General features: G+C 47.0%; 1 protein-coding gene across 5 annotated transcripts in view; it reads left to right on the top strand.

Moving 5' to 3' along the window:
* Window positions 1–21,031, top strand: part of LOC147635558 (microtubule-associated protein RP/EB family member 1A-like) — a 62,918-nt gene that overhangs the window by 1,502 nt on the left and 40,385 nt on the right. The window contains exon 1 of one of the 5 annotated variants that reach the window (XM_086802893.1): window positions 20,767–20,987. The exons of 3 other annotated variants lie outside the window; for them this stretch is intronic. The gene's annotated coding sequence lies outside the window, so the exon portion shown is untranslated. Of the gene's footprint in view, window positions 1–20,766; window positions 20,988–21,031 lie in introns of those variants that run through there. One more of the 5 variants, XM_086802891.1, reaches the window with a different exon arrangement.

Raw genomic sequence — 21,031 nt, 5'->3', positions numbered from 1 at the left:
ATGTGGTAGTTTGCGGTAATTAGGAATATCATAGTTTGTGGTGAGCAGGGATGTCGTAGTGTATGGTGATGATGATGATGTGTGTAGGCATGCTGTACATCTAAACTTCCAACAAAAATTGCTGGATTCTAATTTACTTTTCTAACACTCCCCCTTTAGCCCGAATCTAAATGTGAAACACCCAAATCTGATATGAATTGCTCGAATTTCAGCTTGAAGAGTGCTTTGGTGAAGTTGTTAGTTGGCAGTGTGTATGCACATAATGTAGATCAATCTCACCTGCAAACACTTTTTTTGTTGCATGTGTTGCGGAAGCATGTACGATTAAGGTGTGCTTAGTATGTACAGTACTTGAAGAAATCAAGAGAAGAGGACAAGACACCCCATTGAGTCCCAAAACTACCCAATTAAGTGAAGAGGAGGAGACAAGACACCACAAGGGGTGTATTTGCTTGTATTACAACAATGGAAAATATGTGAACACACCTCTTTGGTTTGAGCATTGGCTGAGTTTCAGGCTGGCTGATGGCATGCACTGTGCTCACCTCCGACTATGGTTGCTCTTGGGCTGGCTGCCTACTGAGCTTGAAAGACATGGACTCCTGCTCTTGCGAGTTTTAGACACTGCTGGCTGATTTCTCCTACTGGAGAGGACTCCTCATCGCTTGAGATTGCAGATCTTTGAGATGAGTAATGAGGAAGAGGAAGCACAAGGGTCGGGGATCCCTTCATTTAGTTAGCCAGCCTTATAATTTTCAGACTCGAAAATGGGAACAAAATAGGGCATATCGCCCTATTGTCTGGTCATCCCTGAATCCGCCCTTATGGGCCTGTTGCTGCACTGATGCTGCCCAATCTACTTGGGAATCTGCCCATGCTAAGTGGATGCAAATAAAGCACACGTTTGGTGGAATCTGGCAGTGTGGAACATGAGAATTCAGTCTGGCTTTTGTCCTGCAGGTCCTAGAATTGTTTACACCTTTGTCCGGCACTTGGCTGTTGGCATTATAAGTTGCCTGGACACTTGTACAACAGATAATCTTAGTGGATTGTATTTGTGCGGGGGACAAATGCACTGACTTGGTCCTAACTTGATGGCAATTGGCAACTTGTCTTTGGACCAGGGCTCACAACATGCTTAGTGCTCATCCAAAATGTGACTAAACTGCACACTAATTAACATAACGGACATGTGGCACCCTAGTGCAGTGGGTGCTAGTGACATTTTCTCTCACAAAGTGGTAGCGGATTTCAATGTGCTTTTGTCCTGGCATGAAACTGGATTGTTTTTCAACTGAATGCTTGAAATAGGTTAGGTACCACCTGCTGTTGCAACTCTTCCAAGAGCATATCCAGCCATGTCATTTCACAAGCCGCAATTGCAATTCCTCTGTACTCTGTCTCCGTGTAAGACAATGCAACTGTATGTTGCTTCTTGGAGGACCAAGTAACGGCTGCAGCTCCAAAGCTGAATGCATATCGAAATGTGGATTTCTTGTCATGTGAACTTCCAGCCCAATTTGTGTTGAAAATAAATGCTCCACCCTTATCATTGCATATACGTGGGTACCAGCTAGATCTATTTTTTAAGGCCCCTTTTATGAGGATGAGCCGTTGTTTATTTGTGTAGTCTGGGGACACTTTGATATGCCTCGGTTTAGACACCGGTTGATGGCCAATTGTGGCTTGGATAGGTTTGGAACCCAGCCCAACATGCTACATGCAAGTACAGGCTGGTGTTCTCATATTTGACTCCCTCTCAGCTCCTGGATGCGGAACCAACCCCAGTGAGCTGGAGTGCTGACGGAGCATCTGCTGAGGTTCACCTTTGACATTGCCAAAGATCTACTTGCTTTGAATTTATGCGATACTATTGCTGTGTGTTTTTTGGACCAAGGCCTGGAGGAGATCATCCTAGCTGTGGAGTCCAAGTTGGTATAGTTTACTGTCGGTTCCTAGTTCACTACCCTGAGTTTACTTTGCTTCCCCAGTTTACTATCTTGAGTTTACTTTGCCAGAACTACAATTGGACTTGTGGTCGAGCACATGGCTAGATCTCGGTGGAAGCCTATATAGGGGCAGACCATATCTCATATCTTTGAGGACTGAATGAATCTCAACATTGGAGATCAAGACATCTACCTTCACTGTATGTGCACCCTTTAATTCACTGTGAAAACAGCCTCTGTCGCAGCAGTTTTCGAACACACCATTGAAGCTTCCATCAACTGGAGCACATGAATGGGAAGTAGTTGCCATCAGTTGTAATTATTGCTTTGCAACAGTAATTGAGTTTCATTTGCAAGTTGTGTCTAGTCTTGCCCTAGGAAAGGTCCTGTTAAAGCCTCATATGGAGTTTTATATGGAAGAGTAGCAGTAGGAGACCTGTTCTGAATGTAGACAGCAGTGGAAGCTGTCTCAGCCCAGCCCAGAAACGTCGAGGTAATGAAGAATGCTCAAGCATAGCACGGGCCATCTCCATAATGGTCCTATTCTTCCTCTCTACAACTCCATTCTGTGGAGTATATGTTGTAGTAAGCTGTCTCCAAATGCCATGGGCCCTGCAATATTGCTAAAACTCTTGGGGTGTAAACTCACCCCCTCTATCAGTCCTGAGAGCCTTGATCGAGGAACCGGTCTCTTTTTCCACCTCAACTCTCCAATTACAAAAGTGTTGAAAAGCCTCATCCTTGGACTTCAGAAAGAAGACCCAAGTATATCTGAAGAAGTCATGCACCATCACAAGCATGTACAACGCCTTACTCAAAGACGCGGTACTCATAGGACCACATAAAACTGCATGAACAAGAGCAAGTGATGTCGAAGATCTGTGTGTCACCTTCTTCGGAAAGGCAGCTCGGTGTTGCTTCCCTTGTAGATAAGAGGAACAAACAATAGATAGAGCCTTGATGGTCGGTAAACCCTCAACCAACCCATCCTTCGAAGCTCGCTGTAGGAGCTGATAGCTCAAATGGCCAAACCGAGCATGCCAAAGAGCAGAAGAAGAACCAAAAGAAAGCAAAGCGATCAACTTGTACAAACCACTATCTTGGACTTTCTGAGCCAAGATGCTACCAGTCTCCTTATCATGAATGGTAATCTCATAACGAGAGAAGATCACCTCCGCACTTTGAGCTGTAAGAGCACTCACTGACAAAAGGTTAAATGCCAAATCTAGAATGTACAAAACGTCATAGAAGTACCTCTTGTCCTCGGAGGAGCGGAAGATGGGGATGGTGCCATGTCCATGCACTGGCACGGAAGAAGAATCACCCAAAGTGACCTCAACTCCCCGGGAGGCACTGGCAGTTCCCTGGCACTCACTTGCAGTCCGGCGGGCACTGAGCACCGACCTTGCTCGAGCACTGCAGAGGAGACCTACCATGCCGATTCGTGCTTCACGGATATCCTCTATCCGCAGTCGGCTGAGTAGTCTCGACACTAGACAGTGCTCGGAGGCTTTCGACTACTCCTTCACACGCCTTTTGGAGCGGAGGGCCCCCATGAGCCAGCACCCATCAGAGTTCATGTGGTGATACCTCCGGCCCGAGAGGAGGAGGCACTTGATTCAGCGGTGGCCTTCTCCTTCCCTCTTTGCGGCACTAGCGACCGGGAGTGGACTCTGGATCTCGCTCTTAGTATGTTGAAGACTCAGGCAGTTGAGTTTTCTCACCATGTGAGCGATTTGGAGATGACAGATGTGATAGACCGACTCTGGGAGTTGGCACATTTCTTTGATACCGGGCGTGCGGATGCCTCCGGGATTCGACATTTGGTGGTTCGCATAGTGGCAGACCTAGCACGAGACCCTGGCTATGTATGCATACATGAGGTTTCTCTCTCTGAGCGGGAGGCAGTCGCTATGGGACACAGCCACTGGCGCCTGGTCCGAGACTCTTGCAGCGCACCGGGTGGGCAGATTCGTAGCCGCTCGGATGGGGATTACTCTCCATCCAAGCCGCTTGCGAAGGCCCGCCGTATGGCTGAGACAGCCTCCACCTCCGCAGGTCATCCATGAGGATCATCTCATGGAATGTACAGGGCCTTGGCGGCGCACATTATATATATTATTGTGGTTGCTTGAGGCAGGAGCTTCAGAGATGCCTGGTTGGGGGCAGTATTGATATTCTAATGATGCAGGAGCACCATTTGAGTGAGAGCAGGATTCGGAGATATGGGTCGGTGATGCCTGGTAGATGGGACACATTTTGGTCTGCAAGCTTTGGCCCCTTGGGTGGGCAGGGAGGAGTATGTATGGTCATTGCGGATGTATGGCGGAAGGCCATTGTGGATCGCGGGGTCATTGTGCCTGGTAGAGCACAGTATGTTATTATGAGGATGCACGATGAGCACTTTGGTGTGCTCAATGTCTATGCGCCCAACCATGCTAGTGCCAGAGCAGAGTTCTGGACCCTTGTTACAGATGCATTGCCCGAGGCCGCACATTGGTGTGTTGGGGGAGACTTCAACATGCTTGAGGACCCGGCCAATAGGGTGGGAGGCAGTCATGTTACAATGCACGGCACGGAGCTTGCAGCTTGGGAGCGATTTTGTATGACACTGCGGATCACTGATGCATGGCAGCATGAGGCTCTCCTCGTTCTCAGGACAGTCTTAGTTTTTCTCGGTCGGATCACCGACAGGGAGGGACTAATCTATCACGGATTGATCGCTTCTATGTGGGCGACAGGTTCGGGGAGCGTGGTGGCTCCGTTGGCATTCTCGCTGGCACCTCTTTTTCAGACCATGCGCCAGTTATTTTGACACCGGAGGAGAGGACACGGGAGACCAGCTTGCAGTTGAGGATCCCAGAGAGGTACTTACAGATCCCAGTCTTTCTGAGGACATTGAGAGGATATGGCATGATAGCCAGAGCTCTGACCTGGATGCAACAGGCCCGTGTGCCCAGGGACTCATCGAGCTCAGCTCTTTTCTGCACGCTACAGCTGACACGGCTAGGAGAGACTCGAGAGCGGGAGCGTCGCTTGAGACGTAGCCTTGCTTCGCTTCAGCGTCTTCAGGAGCAGCCGCCTACATGTGAGTGGGTGGCGTCCCAGCTGAACCAGGCACACCAGGAGGTTCGAGAGGCAGAGGAGCAGAGACATGAGTTCTACTATCATCGCCAGGCCTCTCAGTGGACGCAGCTTGGTGATAGAGTGATGGGGGAGTTTTTTGAGATCACCGGATCCCGCCATGTTCAAGCAGGAGTACGCCAGCTCAGGAGGCAGGACGGATCGTTAGCCACTGAGCCCGGGGAGATTAGAGCCATCGCCACTGAGTTCTATAGAGACGTGCTTTCAGCAGAGCCAGGCACGGAGGCACGTGATGCTTGCAGACAGACTGTGTGGGCCCATGTGCAGAGGAGGGTCACAGATCGTATGCGCACAGTTTTGGGTGAGCCCCTTTCAGAGGATGAGCTTGTTGAGGCTTTGAGGGTCCTTCCGCGTCATAGTTGCCCTGGGGAGGACGGATTGACGCCTACCTTCTTTATGCGCTATTGGGACCTTTTGGGGCCAGGCCTCCGCAGGGGCTTTCAGTATGTTTTGGACACTGGGGTGATGCCACAGAGCTTTTCAGAGGGCTTGATCTTTCTTATCCCCAAGGGGGAGGGAGTGTCAGATGATATTCGGCATTGGAGGCCTATTACGATCCTCAATACTGTCTACAAGGTCCTAGCAAAGGCCTTGAGTTTGAGGATCCAACCCTTCCTTGGGGAGTTGATTCATGCTACACAGACATGATTCGTCAAGGAGCGCAGTATCCTTGAAAACATTTTCACCTTTTGGGAGGCGACGGCCCGAGCTAGATTTCTCGATGAGGACTTGGTCATGATGCTTCTTGATTTTGAGAAGGCATACGATAGAGTCGATTGGGGCTTCCTAGAGGGCACTATGCTTCGCCTGGGTTTTGAGCCAGACTGGATTCGAGGAGTGGCGGCTCTATACTCCACAGCTCGTAGCCAGGTGTTGATGGCAGGAGGACGGGCGCCAAGTTTTGAGTTGACCAAATCAGTCCGTCAGGGATGCCCTCTCGCCCCGTTCCTTTTTCTCTTCTTTGCAGAGGCTATGAGCATGTATCTGACAGCAGAGGAGGTTGGTTTGAGAGGACTCCAGCTTCCAGTCCGGGGTGAGGACCTGCTCGATTTTGAGTTTGCTGATGACACGGGATTGTTTTTGCATGGCCAGGAGGCCAATCTGCAGAGGGCAGAGCAGTCGCTACAGGTTTTTGGTGTGGCTTCGAGAGCATTGATCAATTGGCGCAAGACAGTGGCTTTTTGGATCAGTAGCGCTCCCGCTCCGTCATGGAGCCCAGACTCGGGTTTTAGATGGATTCCTCCTGGCACAGCAGTGCGGTATCTGGGATGCCAGATTGGACTTGATTTGTCACCTGAGCAGCAGATCGCCCCGCTTCTTCTGAGCATTCGGAAGAAGCTTTTATATTGGAGTACAGCTCGGCTATCCTTGGCTGGGAGGGTGGTGGTGACAAATTAGGTCCTTTTAGCGACTGTGGTACATCACGTCTTGCTGGATCTTCTCGAGCTCTTGCATCAGCCAAGTACAGAGGCTAATCAGGAACTTTCTTTGGTCTGGGTGGGCTAAGGTTGCTTGGGCAGTTATCACTCTTCCGCTGGCCCAGGGGGGTTTGGGCATTATAGATCCAGCTGATCAGAGTAGAGCCTTGTTGGGGAATTGTTCGGGGGCTTCTTCCAGGCGCTGAGCCTTGGAAGGAGCTTCTTTTTCAGCGGGGCTACAGGCTAGAGCTCCCCCAAAAGGGGGCACTTGGGCACCAGAGATACGGTGGATCTTCATAGAGATGAGGAGGACAGGCCTCAGTAGAGGATGGGAGGCCAGATTTGCCTTGAGCATCCTGCGAGCTTGGGAGCTGCTGAGACCGGGGCTTTCTCAGAGACCTCCCACTTGTGATGAGGAGCGGGCCAGACAGCCGCTCATCTGGAGCCCCGTGATACGCACAGAGCATGGTCATATGCTGGGTTCTCGACCTCGTCTAGCCTGGGGACCATTGGCGGCAAGCCCAGTACGCAGTTTTGGAGATTGGTAGGCCTTTTGTAGCCTCCTGGAGGAGATCCAGGCGGAGAGGCTGAGTCACTTCAAAGGGGGGCTGATTATGAGGGATGACATTCAGGAGGCACTCACTGAGGAGTGGTTCACGCCTTTCGAGCCAGCGGCCCCACGGTGGATGGGAGCCTTTACACAGTTGGAGATCGTGATTGCTGTCAGAGCTTGCACTGAGGATGGTAGATGCCTCTACTATGAGATATAGGATGAGGGAAGACTTCAGAGAGTGGAGGCGGAGTCGCCTTTGGTTGCAGAGTGCAACTTTCAGAGGATACGGGTAGTGGCCGCCGCTTCTCGGAAGTGGCATATTGATCCAGACCCTGCAGATGTGGACTCTGATTGGCGCATATGGGTTTATGTTGCGCGCCCCTTCGCCCGGCTCTAGTGGGACCCTGGCGAGTACGAGTGGCATGATCCTTATGCGTCCCCCGAGGCCACGGAGATCACCTTTTTCCAGTACACTCTGGGGAGGCATATTTTGACTGCGAGGAGGATGGTCTCTCCAGCTGCATCAGAGCATTGGCGGCTACAGGGACTCTCACGGGAGTTCCTGGAGGATTTTTGGACCAGGCTCTAGGCTAGCCGACAGGCACGCAGGATCTCGACTTTCCAGTGGTGGCTGGTTGCCCACTGGGGCTCTGCAGTTGGCACCTAGCTTGTCTACAGTGGTCTTCCGTCGGCCTGCGTCAGATGCGGCCACCCGTTGGAGACACAGCGACATTGCCTATGGGACTGTCCACAGGCGCAATAGATTTGGCTGAGGATTCTGCGCATTTTGGCCCCCCTATCTCCAGAGAGCATGTATACGTGGGGAGCCGCTGCTTGGTCGACTTCGTCAGGGCGTGCTCTGGGATACGAGTCGGAGCAGGACAGCCAGGCCATCAGATTCATTCGGGGCCAGCCTCGCCTTGTTCCTTCACCGGATTTCTCGTCCGCCGCCGGCTGGACACAGGAGAGGGCTCTACGATGGGAGCTCCTCAGTAGCCTCACCATATGGTTCACCTGGAGAGCCCATTGTTTCAGGGCCTTTGAGGGGAGACTGGAGCCACCAGCAGAGACTGTTCGGAGTATCTGGCCACACCCTGCGAGGCCAGTATGACCGCATCCGGGGTGACTCGGGACAGTCCAAACTATTATTGCTTTGGCCACACATCATGGTTGGAAATTACATCAAATGGATGTCAAGAATGCTTTTGAATGGGGACTCGTAGGAAGAATTGTGTATGGAGCAACCGGCTGAAGCTTAGAAAGGCATTAGAACACAAAGATTGATGTTTTCTTTTGTGAGATTGGGTTCAGCCAGTGTGTTGGTGATCCATAATTACATATTAGGTCATGTGATGGACATACGGTCATCAATATACTCTATTTAGATGAACTTGTTCTCACTAGAAAGATGAAGAAGCTATTTCGGAAGTCAAAGGGCAACTCCAAAGCACATTTGACATGAAAGACATGGAGGACCTCCAATACTTTCTAAAGATAGAACTCGTCAAGTCCTCAAAAGGCATATGCTTTAAAAAAGTTGGAGAAGTATGGGCTACAGGCATGCAAGCCTATGCAAACTCCTTTGGAAGTCAATGTGAAACAAAGGCCAAATATTGGGAACCGTTGGAGGGTCACAGACTTGAGCTACTGTGTTGGTATGGTGAGTCAATTCATGCGAGATCACAAGAAACCTCATTTGGATGCAGTAAAAAAGGACCTTGGGGTATTTGGTTGTTCGGCGTATGTACATGTGCCTAAGGAGCATCGCTCCAAGTTGGACTCGAAGTCTCAGCGCATGACTTTTCTCGGATACAGCACTGTGTCCAAGGCATATCGTCTTTATGATTAGCAGGCCGGCAAAGTTGTTGTGAGTCGTGATGTGGTGTTCGACGAGACTCCTACATCTTCAGAGGGGGGTGGTGAACTTTTCCTTCCTCCGCCTCCTTCTCCGCCTCCTCCTCCTCCTCCCTCTACTTCTGTTACACCTCCAGCTGTGGATTCTCAGTCAGATGATGATGATGATGACTCTGCTCCTCCTCGAGCGAGTTCGAGTAGATCTGTGCTTGGATGGTACTTTCAGACAGTTCGTGATTCTGGGTTACGTGAGCTTCCTTCTGCTCCTCCGCCTGGTTTTCTTAGGCAATCTTCCAGAGTTTCAGGGAAACAAATTCATGAGGGCAACATGTTTGTTAACTATGCTCTTATGTCCTCTATCATTCATGGTCCTTCTGATCCCTCTTCTGTGGACGAGGCTCTTTCACATGAGCCTTGGTGTCGTGCTATGTAGGCAGAGCTGGATGCTATTGAACGGAATGGCACTTGGATTTTGGTGCCTAGGCCATTGCAGCGTAAGGTGATTGGTGTGTGCTGGATCTTCAAATCGAAGTTCCGAGCTGATGGCAGCTTGGACAAGCACAAGGCGAGGTTGGTTGCCAAGGGTTATGCTCAGCGCCTTGGAGTCGACTTCGATGAGACCTTCGCTCCAACGGCCTGGATGACTACCATTCGCACCGTTCTTGCTCTTGCAAAACATCATAGATGGCCCCTATTCTAGATGGACGTCAAGTCGGCTTTCTTGAATGGAGAGCTTACATAGGAGGTTTATGTTGAGGCAAACAAGATCAGGTGTACCGATTGAAGAAAGCTTTATATGGTATGAAGCAGGCTTTGCGGACTTGGTACCAATGGATTGATGAGTTCTTTCAGAAGCTCGGCCTGCACCGTTCTCATGTAGATTCGAACCTTTATATCCTCCTTGAGAGGGGGTTGATTGTTATCATTGTGGTCTATGTTGATGACCTCATCTTTATAGGTTCTTATTCTGTGAGGATCCGTGCAGTCATGGATGCTTTGGAGGCAGAGTTTGAGATGACGGATCTTGGCCTTTTGCATTATTTTCTTGGCTTTTGAGATTTGGCAGACCCCGAAGGACATTTTCTTCTCTCAGCAGAAGTACACACGGGAGACTCTTGACATATTTCAAATGACTGGATGCAAACCAGTATCTTCTCCTATGGATACTAGTGAGAAGTTTTTTCTTCTTGATGCTTCTCGAGGGATTGACCTACTCCCGATTGGATGTGTGTTTCGCAGTCAGCTTATTGAGTTCTTTCTCATCCAAACCTCGTTTAGCAGCATTGGCGGTGTGCTGGTTGTGTTTTTCACTTGGGTTTGGAGCCATTTCATGGAGCAGTAAAAAGCAGCCTACTGTGGCGCTTTCCTCTATAGAGGCGGAGTATCGTGCGGTTTGTTATGCTGCATGTGAGGCGATTTGGTTGCGGAGATTATTGGAGGAGCTTGGCTATCCTCCTACTGGATCTACTCTTCTTTGGTGTGACAATCAGAGTTGCATCGCCATCGCCAAGAACCTTGTGTTTCATGCTTGTACGAAACACATTGAGATACAGTATCACTATGTTGTGAACGGGTTCTTGCTGGAGATTTGCGTTTGGAGTATTGTCCTTCAGCGGAGAATGCTGCAGATTTGTTCACCAAGCCGGCTTCTCAGGCTTCCTTGGCTCCTCATCTTTGGCTTCTCGGAGTATGTTCAGCATTTGGTGCTGAGAGGAGACATCAGCACATTCATCCCCAGTTTCTGCTCATATTTGGTGTCCCTTTTGGTCCCTTTTCATGGCCCTTGATTGTGGGCTGGCCACCCCTTTTATTATATATTTTTCTGGGATTTTTCCCAGGCTGGATGTATTTTTCCCAGTCGGCCAGCTGCAATGTACCCAGTCGGCCAACCCCTCTTACCTATAAATAGGTGGGTTAGCCTCTCGCTTTTTCATCTTGCCTAGTCTTTCTTTTGCTCCCTCACTTATGAGACACTTTCTGTCTCTTGTTTGGGACTGTATCATTTCAGTATATTCAACATAGTTGCTTCATATCTCTCTCTCTCTCTTGCACTCTCTGCTCAGCACACTCTAGTGCTTATTCGCTTCCACTCTGTGCACTCATTCAGTCAAGTGGGTCCTTAAGACCAAGTATATGTCAGATGGGTCGGTGGACAAACACAAAGCCAGACTTGTGGCTAAGGGTTATGCTCAGCGGCCTGGCATCGACTATGAGGATATCTTTGCACCGATAGTGAAGATGACTACGATTCGGACCGTTCTTGCCCTTGCTGCCTCTTAGCGGTGGCCCATATTTCAGATGGATGTGAAATCTGCGTTCCTTAATGGTGACCTGCAGGAGGAGGTGTATGTTGAGAAGCCTCCAGGCTTTGAGGTTCCAGGATCAAGGGGATGGTTTATAGGTTGCGGAAGGCCTTGTATGGTCTTAAGCAGGCTCCCAGGGCTTGGAATCAGTAGATTGATTTCTTCTTTCTACGGACTGGATTTCAGAGATCAGTTGCAGATCCTAACTTGTATCTCTTTCAAGAATGCGGCCTTGTATCTCTTTCAGGAATGCGGCATGGTCACGTTGATCATCCTTTATGTGGATGACCTCATTCTCACTGGCGGTCTGTAGGAAAAATGGGGGAGAGACAAAGCTAAAAACTAAAACTGAAATGAGAGCAAGATACAAAGCTTAAACATACCTTGAGATGAGTGTAGACAAGACACAAGATTGATACTTTCATTGATGTGACACCTACAATATATAGGTGAGAAGTACAAGATAGAGAATGAGTGCATATGGGATAAATCCCTGAGTGCCACGTGGCATACTGAGATGACCAAGACTAAAAGTACTCCTAGTGAGCACTTATTTCCAACACCCTCCTTAAGTGGACACTAGGAGGAAGACAAAAAGACAAGACTATGACATGACAAAAGATAAGACCAAGACAGAGAGACTAGACAAGGGTTGAGAGACAAGCTAGAAGACAAGTCACAAGATGGACAAGACTAGAAGACAGACATAAAGACTGATAGACTGAGAGACAAGACATGAGAGACAAAAGATCCTGAGACACCCCTCCTCAAGTGATATCCTCATATGGGTCCACAAGGGTAGGGACAAGAGTGGATCATAGACAGACAGAGAGAGAGACAATCAGCCAGTAGAGTGGTCCCACAGAGAGAGAGACTTTCAGATAGACATGAGAGAGACTGACAAATAGAAGATAAATGGGGACATAGACAAAATGCCAAAGAGAATGTGGGTAGCTAATCCACAAAAGATAGGCATATAGACTGATAGACAGAGTGTCAGAGACATATGACTGTAAGATCACACAAGATAGACACATAGACAGAGAGACTGACTGATTGTAGATAGACTGAGAGATGGACCTTGACTAATAATCCCTCCTCAAGGACAATCCTCCTGCTAGAGTGAGTAATGCAGGGATGCCTCTTGGGTAGGTACAAAGATAAGTCCAAATAGACATGACATTACCCCCATGATCTACATCATTGGTGATCATTGGTGGTAGATAGCATGAAAGCATAGACAGATATGTGAGAGATGGGAAGGTCTTACCATACTTGGCAGTGTCTAATCCCGTACAAGATAGAGAGTAGTTTTGAAAATTAATTTTGAAGAATAAACTTAGAACTAAAAATATTGCAGCATAGAAAGATAATCCATTTTGGTTTTACCTCAGGTCTTCCACCCTTTCAGGGGTAACCCGAGAGAAAGACTGCTGCAAACAGAGAATTCTGCAAATAGAAAGAGATGAAGTACAAAACCACGATACCCAGAGAGACCGGAGAGAGCAGAGGTGCAGAACTTAAGTTGCAAGCTGGAGCAGAAACAATAGGCGGAGCAGAGGCAAACAGGGCAGCGATGAGGGTAGGGGCAGCACGGGCTGCACCTAGAGAGATGCCATCGAGAGAAAGAGTCGCCCAGTTGAAGCTTGAAAAACCACGAGCTAAAGAAACGTTGAAGCAGAGAGAGGCGAGTTGAAGCGGGTGGAGGATAAGCGCAGGAGAGAGGTGAGAGGGATCTGCATCGGTTGAGCCCATACATAGGTGGCGGAGGGAGGAGATACAGCCCGATTGGTGTGAAAGCGGCGGCCCTCACAGCAGCCATCAGCAGGCCAAGCCAGATGAACGGGTCGCAATGGCGTGAAGTGCGCCGATAATGTAGGCGAACCCACGTGGTCAACCGTTGAGCCATGAGCAAGAGAACCGAACCAAGCGCCTGAGGGCAGGCGTAGATGCAAAGGAAGCTTGAAAGCTCATTGAAAAACTTCTCTCCAGCCTCGGAGTCCCTTTTGACATCCGCCGAGGAGTAGCCAGAGATGCAGTAGTCAGGGTGCCTCAACAGCGCAAGGACAGTTTCTGTCAGAACATGATGAAGTCCTTCAGGAGTAGAAGTGTCAGCTCGTTCAGCTATACGATCCAGATCTTGTTGCAAAGAGCGTGCCATTCCCAGCAGACCAACCTGGAGCTTCAGGACACTGGTTTTGCGTGTCGAAGTGAACAGATTGGACTCTATGCGATCGGTGAGGAAGCCAGAGATGAAGAAGAAGACCAGAAACCCAAGAATGAGCACCAGGAATCTTGAGGGCGAACAAACCTGCTCTGATACCATGTAGGAAAAATGGGGGAGAGACAAAGCTAAAAACTGAAACTGAAATGAGAGCAAGACACAAAGCTTAAACATACCTTGAGATGAGTGTAGACAAGACACAAGATTGATACTTTCATTGATGTGACACCTACAATATATAGGTGAGAAGTACAAGATAGAGAATGAGTGCATATGGGATAAATCCCTGAGTGCCACGTGGCATACTGAGATGACCAAGACTAAAAGTACTCCTAGTGAGCACTTATTTCCAACACGGTCATGTGGAGCACATTGCAGTGACGAAGGCTGCCTTGTCAAAGGAGTTTGAGATGACCGATTTAGGCTTACTCCACTTCTTCTTGGGATTGGAGATCTGGCAGACCCAGAGGGGGTTCTTTGTCTCTCAGTAGCGGTATGTCCATGAGTTGCTTGAGGCCTTTGGGATGGAGAACTGCAAGCCTATCACATCACTGATGGACCCGAACACAAAGCTTACCGCCGTGAATGATCCTTGTGAGCCAGTTGATGCCTCTCTGTATCGGAAGCTAGTTGGTTCATTGATCTGGTTGCCGCACACCAGATTGGACTTGAGCTTACCTGTGGGGCTATTGAGCTCGTTTATGGAGACACCGTTGAAGTCTCATTCAGACGCAAGATTGTGGATCTTGCGGTATCTGCAGGGTACGAAGGATCTTGGACTCTTCTACACCACTGGAGGTGAAACGAAGGACCGAGTTTGACTCCAAGGTTCGAGTGACTCATATTGGGGAGGACAGGCACGAGGAGATGTACATCAGGTTGCAGTTTTACCCTCCGCTCAGGAGTTGTTTCATGGAGCTGCAAGAGGCAGCCAACTATTGCCTTGTCGTCTACAGAGGTAGAGTACCGGGATGCTTGTGGTGCTTCTTGCGAGGTTGTGTGGCTGTGGAGGTTGCTTGGCAAGATTGGGTTTCCACAGAAGGAGTCCACGGTCATCCAGTCCAATAACCAGAGCTGTATTGCTATTGCTTGGAACCCGGTCTTCCATGCCCGGACCAAGCACATAGAGATACAATATCACTTTGTTTGTGAGAAGATCTTGGCTGGTGACATCTTGCTTCTTTATTTTTCGACGGGGGACAATGCGGCGGATCTCTTCACACGAAGTCTCTACCTCAAGCTATGCTCTGGTGGCACTCCAGCTCATTGGGGTTGGTTCCACATCCAGGAGCTGAGAGGGGGTGTTAGCGATCATCTCCTGTCTGTACACTATGTCAGGGCCTCTGTTGTGGGTGTGCCCGCTCGTTTTAGTGTCTTCCCATTTTTCCTCACTCTCCGTATATTTTCCCTATTTTTCTGGAGGTGTGTATGGGCTATCGGCCGCCTTCAGGTGTTGCCCGATTGTTCTGGTGCTGCTCGACTATCCCTCAGTGTTGGCCGACTGCATATCTTCTGGCCGACTGCGCCTTTTGCTGGTCGTGGGCAGCCAGGGCTGTTGTTGGCTGTTTATGGGCTGCAGCCAACCAGCAGCCAGAGGCCATATAAAATGGCCCCTTGCCCCCACACTCTAGATTGTACATTTTCGGGATTTTATGTGGTGTATATAGCAGAGTTACACAGCTTCTCTCTCTCTTTCATCTGTGTATTGCACAGCAAAATGTATGCTCACAGGATATCTTTGATACACTCTTGTCTTTGTACAATGTGGAGCAGCCATATATGGAGCAAATGAATGCACAAAGAGGTGTTGCAAATCAACCCGTACCGGTTGAAAAACAGCTCGAATTTCACGCCACAAGTCAGGATATTGATGAGGCAATTGTGGATGATGTAGTGGATGAGGAAAGGGTAGCCATACAGGCGTCCAATAGTATGCCAAAATGGCTGGTGCAGACATTGCGGGATAACAAATTAGCTACTTCTTTACCTAGTAGGATACGTGCAGGTTATCGTCATGTATCTTATTCTTTTGTGGATCATGCTCTCCTTGCTAGTATCTGCAATGAAGACGAACTTGTTTCCTTTGAGGAAGTGTAGAAAAATGATTATTGCTTGTAAGCCATGCAGGATGAATATGACTGAATCCTTAAAAATGACACTTGACATTTAGCAGATTTGCCTCATGGTAAAAAGTCCATTGGTAAGAAGTGGGTTTATAAGCTTAAGTGTAAAGCTGATGGTAAGCGTTGATAGCTACAAGGCAAGGCTTGTTGCAAAGGGTTATGCTCAAGAAAAGGGTACAGGTTATGATGAGACCTTTGTACCCATATCTCGTATGACTACAATCAGGTGTATTATTGCATTGGAAGTGCATCATGGTTGGAATGTATATTAGTTGGATATCAAGATTGCCTTCTTAAATGATGACTTGCACGAGGAGGTTTATGTATCTCAGCCTCATGGTTTTGTTGAGAAGGGGTAGGAACCTAAATTATGTAGGTTAAGAAAAGCTTTATATGGCCTTAAGTAGGCTCCCAGAGTATGGTATGAGAAGATAAACGCATACTTGTTTGCAAATGGTTTTTGCAATAGTCCAACTGAGAGTACTCTCTATGTAAAGAGGAGTAAAGATTCATTTTTGGTCATTGTTTTATACTTTGATGATATGTTGCTCATAGGCCCTAATGAGGAGAAGATTTTAGCCTTCAAGGCTGAATTACATGTGTCATTTGAGATGACAGATTTGGTCATCGTTTTATACTTTGATGATATGTTGCTCACAGGCCCTAATGAGGAGAAGATATTTTTTTTTTCCTCGGAAAGGAGACTTCTATTAAGTATGAATTTTTTTTACAAAATAGAGATTTCACACCAAGCAAGGTGGAGATCTCAACCAATCAGGAACCCTGTGCTGCCAATAGGGTCCCGAATGAGAGGATGTGAAAAAGATACCAATGTCCCACTCTCTCATAAACTGGCAGCGCTTCCTCTCCGCAGCCCTTGAAGATCCCTGGATTCTGGCCCAGGTAGCCATAATGGTGTGAATAATATCACTCCAAATTCTGGAAAGACATTGAGAAACAAGAACGAGAGTACCCTCAATGGCCTCAGTGCATCTAGCCTTCCAGATATTCCAGGCTGAGATGAGGAGAAGATTTCAGCCTTCAAGGCTGAATTACATGTGTCATTTGAGATGACAGATTTGGGCTCATTGCATTATTATTTGGGCATACAGTTTATGGAGTGTGATGATAGTATTGGTCAAAGTATATACAGAGGTTGCTTACACAGTTTGGTCTTGAAGACCGTAAGCCTGTTGCTACACCTTTAGTGACAGGTTCTAGGCTTAGTCTCCAGGATGCAGGTGAACCGTTTGATGTATCACTTTATCAGTAGGCTGTTGGGTGCCTCATCTATCTATGTAATACAAGGCAAGACATTCAGTCTAGGATCTCCCAGTTGAGCAGGTTTATGCCTAGTCTCGAAAGTAACATTGGCAAGCTGCCAAGTGAGTATTGAGATACTTACAAGACACTTAGTCCCTTGGCTTATTCTATGCTAAGGGGGGTGATGTTCAGTTCCGTGCTTTCAGTGATTCTGATTGGGCTGGATTCTTTCATGTTGGTGATTCATGTATATCATGGCTTAGCAAGAAGCAAACGACAGTGGCCACTTCGAGCTGTGAAGCTGAGTATAGGGCAGCTTTTATGACTGTGGAGTGTGTATGGCTTAGATACCTTTTGGCAAATCTTGGTGTTGGACATTAGTGACAGCTAGAGTGCATTAGCCGTTGCGAGGAACCCGACATTTCATGCTCGCACAAAGCACATTGAGATGCATTATCATTATGTCAGGGAGAGGCTCATTGTAGGAGAGATTAGCTTTACTTATGTTTCCACACATGACAATGTGGGAGATATGTCACGAAGTCTCTCTCACGACAAAGCTTTGGGCTTATTTCCAGGATTGATTAGAAACATGATCCTTGTACATGTTCACATTATCACTAAGGGGGGGGGGGGTTTGTAGCCATCTATATGGTAGTGGTGTGTGAATTCAGGCTAATGATGGACCAAGGTACTTTTTCCCTCTTTAGGAGGTTTTTTCCCCTGAGCATATGTACACACTCTTATGAGTGTATGATAAGAGTGTGTGTAAGTGACCTATCATGTCACTTCACTTGTCCTCCACTCATTCTCATCAATCTACTTTGAGTGTTTTGCTTCCATCTCTCTCTCTCTCTCTTCTCTCTCTCCTTGCTTGTAGCATCTATGTGTGTGTTGCTACATTGATCTCCACTTCAACACCCTATTGCTTGATTTGTATTCATTACATGTATTTGGAGAATAGATGCAGACTTGTGAGGACTCCCGTACCCGTGATCTTGTACTTGGGAGCACATTGTGGTAATTAGGGTTATGGTTAGCACAGAGCTGAAGCAACAACTATGGGGGATCAAACAAATCCATGCTGTTTGGTAGTATGGGCAGAGAAAGAAAGCTAGAGAGAAACTTGGTTAGAGAGAGAACATATGCGTGACTCTAATAATTCTATTGATTGATAATGTAAAGTTTCATGGAGTACAGTGCTTTTATAGACTTTAGAGCCTTATCTTTTGACACAACACACACTGGAGCAATGACATATCCCCCATGCCATGCTTATCCTCCGATAAGCAAGGGACCTAAGCAGCAAGGTCAGCTCTTTGTCACTTGCCATGCCATGCTAATCCTCCAATCAGCAAGCGACCGAAGCGATGCAGGACAAAGTCTTCATCTTCATCTTCAAAATCGCCCGCTCTAGACATAAACTCTTGCAGTCTATCTGCAGGGTTATTAGAGTTATTAAAGTTTGCTTCATGCTGTGGCCATCAAATCTTACACTAGAGAATGCATTCAACATGTTCATCCTGCGGCACTTGTGCATGGCCTTGCGACGGACGCTATGAAGCCCTTGGCCTTCTCTTCCAAAGCAGGTCAACGTGGACACCATCACCAGAAGAGGTCCAGCCATGGGTAAAGCTCTATGTAGAGGGCTCTCTGCTGAATCTCCGTGCTCAAGAAACCCTTCTTAGCAACGAGGGCAAACATGGTGGAGAAGCGGTGGCAGCGAATTGGGTGTGGAGGTGGGCGGAGCAGTTGTGACAGTGGATTTCTCAGCACTAGCACCACTCGAGTTTGGAAGCACCGCCGATGGGCTGAGTGGTGGTGGTGCGCCTTGCACTAGTGCCGTCCAAACTTGGCAGCGAAAACGGGCTGTTGGATCTGGGTAGGCAGCTCTGGTCTCTAAGTCAGCGGCAAGTTCAGGGTCACTGGGCAGAGAGGAGATGGGCTCTGATACCATTTGTGGTAATTAGGGTTATGGTTAGCATAGAGCTGAAGAAACAGCTATGGGGGTGAAATGATAGTTTCCAACTGAAACAAAGCGTGCAGCTAGAAAGAACAACAGACTGGATACCAATCGCCCCCTCGTGTGTGGTATTCCCCATCCCCATGAGTATTTCGATAGCTTTTATTCCACTAAAAATAGTTTACAAGCTAATTTTGTTTGAGTTTTCTTTTTTCAAGTTTTCAAACTAATTTTTACAAGAATTGAATAATGTATTTGTCATAACAATCCTCCCGTTTAAGAGAGCAACTGTCCTCAATTGCGTAGAATAGCAGCAACGAAATGCTGGAGTCACTTCAGAATCGTTGAAGAAAGAATCTAGATCGTGTGCATATGGAGCTAGGTTGGATTCGTTCACAACCGGCTCGCACACCAATTCGCAGTGTGCATACGAAATTAGATTGGACTCACTCAACAACCATTTTTTGACATGGAATTGGTTGGGCTCACTCAATAACCATCACCCAAAAACTTGTTGCCATTGGCAGCAAGTTCCAACTCGGCTAGTAAGCATCCCTCCGAAATCAAAGGGTTCCGGAATTAGTTGGGCTCACTCAACAACCATCCGTCATTTGGAATTGGTTGGACTCACTCAACAACCATCTTTCATGTGAAATTGGTTGGACTTGCTCAACAACCATCCGTCACATGGAATTTTGGATTCGCTCACAATTCATGCATTAGGCAAAGAACCGCTTCCTCATATAGGATTGATTGGAGTCGCTCCAAATCATCCAACATGTAGAAAAAATTCAAGTACATCGAGATAGAATGCTTTGAGGTTTGCAAAAATTTTAAACACTGGAGTTTGAGAGTTAATAAATTAGGTAAAAAGCATAAATCATAGAGAGACAATTTTAAATTAGAAATATAAAATTGAAAGGTTTGAGTTAAAACAAGAATTACTTTTAAGTAAATCAAGAACTTATCTGAAATGGCGAATTATATTCTACAAAATGGAGTGATTAGGAAAACTTATCTAAAAATGAAGAATTATGTCCTAAATAAATGAAATGGGACAATCCTATTCAAGACTTAACTAACCTCAATTGACATATAATAATAATAGTTTAGGATTTAAGTCAAACTAATTATTGACATTGGAATAACTCGCAACGGTACCAGGGATAGACAATATCTGTGGTTTCTACAATAAAGTAAGATTATGCCAACACATGATTAAGGGTGAGCTATTAAATTACGAAATTATTGAAACATTAAACCTATTTACTCAGACAATATGCAATTAAAAGAACTTAAATTCTTATGGACAAAAACCACAGTATGAATTGTGTTGAAGAAATAGTAAACACACACACACACACACGCACACATATAATATAGACGTATGCTACAAAAATAGAAGTGACGATGGCCAAAGATATTGTGTCAAAAAGAAGAAAGTATGGAAAGGTTTACCTAAGGCCAGGGGAGCCAAGAGCCTTGTTCATAAAGCCTAAAGAGATGGCGAGGGAAACTACTCATAAGAAGGGTAATATCCATTATTGGGAGCTCTTCTTTAGTTTTAGGAATATGGATGTGTATTTTGGATACCATATTAAAGAAAAACAAATCTGTAGTCTAGATAAGGCATCTAGGTAGGCATTTCGAGTTGGGGAAGTAAAGTCAAAATCCACTACTTTTGTTGCTGGGTCCCAAGCAATTCCACGGGTCCAAAGCATACGTGGGCCCCGTCCATCAAGGAAAAACTTGGGAAGAGGTTTATAGTCGATGAGTTTTTCCACTAATTTATGAATGTGTGGCCCTGATGTGTTTCTAAGAGCCAGAAGAAGTGGGCGGATCGAGGATTGGTTGGTCATTGTAGAAGAATTCTTGATAAAGACAAGGGAAAATAATTGAAAATTGTAAAAGTGAAGAGAGAGGAAAATAAACAAGCTTATGTGACTCTTGTTGATCCTGTCTAAACCGATAAGGTTAGTCGATTTGAAGTCCGTTGCAATTGTCGGAGATAGCAAAGTACTTCTTGAATGCCAGATACTCGAAGAAGAAATAATGGCAAAAAAGCTCGAAGACAAAGCGTCAAAGATTGGTCTCCAAAGCTTAACACTCGATGCGAGGGCTCAAGCGGATGAAGAATTGCGTAACCGGCGTAGTTTTGGCCTTCTTTGCTAGCTTGTGGGTTCCGAGATCCGTGTAGGGATAAGTTCTCTCTTCTTCTTCTTATTCCTCTCTTTGCT

The sequence above is a fragment of the Cibotium barometz genome, chromosome 9 (assembly GCF_041138505.1).
Source record: "Cibotium barometz isolate CiBa-2024 chromosome 9, ASM4113850v1, whole genome shotgun sequence".
NCBI classification, from domain to species: Eukaryota; Viridiplantae; Streptophyta; class Polypodiopsida; order Cyatheales; family Cibotiaceae; genus Cibotium; species Cibotium barometz.
This window is presented reverse-complemented; position numbering and strand designations above follow the sequence as displayed.